We start from the raw sequence: 4,729 nt of genomic DNA, 5'->3' as shown, positions 1-4,729 counted from the left end.
ATTAATTTCATTTTAATGTTTGAGCCGTCCATATACTAGATTATAAGACTAGCCATGCCTTTATTTTATCTCTATGAGTCATATCAGATTCGATGAATCAGTGAAAGCCCACCAGGAAATCTAAGCCAATTTCCTCCATCTTCTGCATACTGCTAAGTAAAAAGTACACGTACTTCTTCTCAGAAAACCAAAGATTTCGTATACTTGTCAGGGGAATAAGCTAAGGGGACTAGACTACGAGAATTACAAATAATTTAGATAAAAAAATTGATTTGGTGCAATTGGAAATAGAGAGACTATTAAAAAAAATATTTTCATTTATTAAACCACATTAAGTACACCCAAAAACAATATACAACTTCTTTAAAACAAGAGCCAGTCTAGTTCTGCTCTAAAAACAATTTTTAAAATAAAATTCACACGTGGCTTTTTTTTATATTGCTGTTGTACATTTTTCTTATTTCATTATTTTTGTTGCTTTTCACCGCCTCACTGGATTTTATTTTTAAAAGTCCTGGCAGTAGATAATTTTATAATAATATAATTTTTAATTAACACAGTTATTGAATTTCTCTATCTTGAGTTTCACGTATTGCAATTATATTGAAAATTATATCCAGCAAATTAAAAATTCAATATTATTTTAGTAATAACATTTAGATAATTATTTTTATGTATACATAAAATAGCGATACACAGATGTCATGCGACCAAATAAATATTTCAAAATTAATTAAAGGAAATATTTCAAATTCCAATATCAATTCTCATTCCAGACTCCAAATAGTAGGGTTGTTTCATAACCGAGCTCTACGCTACTATGGGAACACATAGATTTGGCCGCGGAGGGAAGGTTTTTCGACCCAATCGCGAACAAATCATTGATCTTGATGCTTTAAAGAAAGAGATCAGGAGACCAGCCTTGAGTTAACAGAATAAGCCTCTTACAACAATAATTCAGAATAACAGAATAAGTAGAAAACTGAAAATTCTCTTCAGAGGACTTAATGTTCATATGCCAGATATTGAAAAAGGCCTGCAAGATTTTGGACTATGTCCAATAAGAATCCACCTGATGGAATGAGGCGGGGCCAAAAGTAAAAGCGCCTCCACCTCTTCCTTGTCATTCTCAAAGACACCACCAAACATTGAGAAATCTATGACGTCAAAGAACTTCTGATTGCTCCAGTTCAGATAAAGAGATTTCGTGGAGGCAGCCACGAGATTCAATGTTACAGATGCCAGAAGTATGGCCACACGCGAAAATCCAGCAATGCCGAGCCAGCTTACATGAAATGACCCGATGCACATTTCACGTACTTAAGTACAAAACAGATATGCGAGCAGGCCAAATATATCAATTGCCATGATGAGCAACCAGCTTGTTTTTCCGGCTGCATTGCAAGACCCAAAAGGAAACAGAGAGGAAACCCAGACAAGAAAAAGAAATCCTCCGAGCTTGATATGAGATTCCTGCTACTCTTCAGGAAGATGCAGCAGTTGGTGAAGGACCAAGTACTTGTAAATCCTACTCGGTAAACCCTACTCCCACCGAGCATCCCTACTCAGTGGGAAGTAAAATATGTAGAGATCATCCCACAAGCCCGATCCCACCAAGACGTCCACAGTCCTCCGGTGGAAATTCTCATCACTTTTTAAAGCCAATAGGCAATGCCCTAGGGCAAAACTTACAGATGAACAAGTGAGCTGCTCGCTTTGCGGGCAGATATTCGAACTCCTACCTATCTAGTCTAGTAAAATTTCCAAAAAATATTAAAGCGCTCCTCTGCAAGCATACTTGCGGATGTAGCTGGGAGGAAACTGTATGTAAAGAGAATGGTTCTTGTTAGTGCAAATATTGGTTATATACTTATTCCATTTTATTATAGTTCATAATATATTGCACCAGTGCATGAAAAGTAACGCAAGTAATAAAAAAAGCAATTTTGAGGTTATGTAAATAAAAAATATGTATGAAGTGCCCCATCAAGCTCAAATAGTGTCACACCTCTAAATCACAATTCATCCAGCTGAAGGTAATCGTGTGTCTATTTCAGAATGAGTTTTATAGTACTCTTAAAGAGGACGCAATACTTCCCCTCTCAATAACAGCATCTAATGCTTTTTCTATGGGGGCTTCATCTGCAGATAAATTTTTTTGCATTCTGATAAAATTCCTTCAGCATTCAAAACTTCATAGTTTATTAAGCTTCTGTGTATTCACATTTTTTTACATTAAATTTTAAATTATTGATGGAGTTGAAATATCGTTAATTGAGTTATCTTCTAGAAATCCGTTTCTTTATCATAATTCATTCAGTAAATCCTTTTTCTTTTTTGAGTACCTGTACAAAAACTATACATTTCAATCTTCCAAAAGAAATAATTCATAACTATTTTCTTCACTTATTAAATGGGTTATCATCAGAGAAAGATGAAAAAATAATAGAAAGATTTGCGAAAAGAGTCTAAACCAAGCCTATTGCTTGCCCTCTCTTCTTTTACCTCAATGAAGCACTTTGAAGTCATGACACTGTCCTTGCTAAGGAGAGGCGCAGCAATACATATATATGTACTTTCAAACTTTTTGTAATTTCATGCCCAGGGCAACAAACTTCACAGAGAAGTAGGACGCCCTGAGCGCATCGGACTAAAAAAAATGACGAAAGAAATTGTAAAACCATAAATTATTATATTATTTATAATTTTAGTTTTCAAAATATATTGGTATATATATATATATATATATATTGTTTTTATTAAGCCGCACTTTTTATATTCTTTGTCGCCTGTAGCATTCCTACTGTGTGTATTAAATTTAGGAGTGAGATATTTACTTTCTCCAAGACAAAAATAAAATACAAAAATATGACATGCAATGTGCACATTTCGTGATGTGGTGCATCATGCAGTGGCGTCAGCGTCACTGTAAAAGAGTAGACAGCACTGCCGTAACGAAAGGGCGAAATTAAAATGTGCATCACTTATAATGCTTCATTGAAAAAATAAGCATATTTCAAAATGCCTGTTCAAAAAATGTATGTCATAACATTTGACTAGATTTTTCTAACTACCTTATTTTAAAAAATCTACGATGAAAATTAGGGTCAAAGTGTGGGGTGGAGTCTCTTAGGGTGGACGTATACATCTGCATGTCTTTCCCCATGACACAATGAATACTCACGTCAATAGTGATGACATTGTTGGTATTTATGTGCGCTTTTTTCTGATGTCTTAGATGATAATTTCGTTCTATAAGGTAATACAGAAAAACGCAACGCCGCACTGAACTGAATGGTTATCTGCAACAGAAAACAATTCAGCGTATGGAGTGGCCAACTCCATCACCGGGCTTAATACAATGAGACATTTTTGGGATGATTTAGGAAGTGTAGCTGCTCCTCAGGCCCTTGCAAATGTTTTGCAGGGAAAAAAAAATGGTTTGTACTCATAACCGACCGCATAATTGAAAGCATGGCTGAATTGCTGCTTGAGGTGATTTTACTCCATGTTAAATTTATTTTTTCAATTTCAAACTGACAAATCTTATTTATTTATTTTGCACATATGCTAACTTCTGTTACTCCATAATCATTTTTTCAATGCTTTTTTTTATTATTTTATGCATTACTATGTCCATTATACTATGCACCAATTTCTATGCGTAACTTTTTGAGTTAGAGTCATTTCCAGTGCATAATCTGTAACGTTGTGCTTTGTTTCTGAATCGTAAATTTATCTACGCAACGTGCGTCGAAGGGGAGAAAAGTGAATATAGATAAAAGAGTGAATAATACAAAGAAAAAAAGTAGGTCAGCATTAATAAACAGATGCATAGCCCCATTAACGCCGACTACATTCCCTTTCAGAATGTTGTACCTATTCATTTATTTTCTAAATTGGTTTTATTAATGGTAATTTGTAGTTGTATCATCCCAATATTCAAACTTTACTGTCCCCGCGGACGGTTACTGTTCCGAAAAGTCGAATCTATTGTATTTTAAATATACTTTATACCTACCCAGGGCATTTAACTTCAGTGAAGTTGAACTCCCCGAGCGCTAGTATCTCTCTAAGGGTATTTTACAAACCTTTCGTTGTTTCTTATAATTTCATATACTTTTAATTTATTAAAATATATTGGTGACTAAAAATGAAATTTGGAAATTGAAATGCAATCAAAATATCCGATAACGAGAAAATACTTTTATTTTACACTAAATTTTTTTTCTTTTGCATTTTGAATGTTTGTTATCTGTTGTTTAATGACTACAATTTTCTTGAATTAAGAATTTTTTCTCAATTTCCACTTTTTATGGACACATTTATAAATCTTTATATGCTAGAAAAATTAACGCCTACTTTCTACTAGATGATTTATTTACACGAAAAATCTAAGCTTATAGTGGTTAACTTTTTTAATTCAGATTGAACTTACTTATTCATAAATCATCACGATTGACTTCTTCATAGAAAATAGGCGCTTCTTTAAAAGCAGTAGTTCAATGATTCAAAGTCGAAAGTAACAAATTTTTAAAACACAAAATTTAAACTTTTACATGATAGCCGTATATACAATCCATACATCCAAAAGTTAAACCTTCTTCCATAGTTCAAAAATTTAATTTATTCAACCATTAAAATAAAATGATAATAGTTTCTATAGAATTTTCAATTAATATATGGAATCCAATTATACTTTGTTTAACAGTTGCAATACCGATGTTTC

The sequence above is a fragment of the Parasteatoda tepidariorum genome, chromosome 9, assembly GCF_043381705.1.
Source record: "Parasteatoda tepidariorum isolate YZ-2023 chromosome 9, CAS_Ptep_4.0, whole genome shotgun sequence".
In the NCBI taxonomy this organism is placed as follows: Eukaryota; Metazoa; Arthropoda; class Arachnida; order Araneae; family Theridiidae; genus Parasteatoda; species Parasteatoda tepidariorum.
This window is presented reverse-complemented; position numbering follows the sequence as displayed.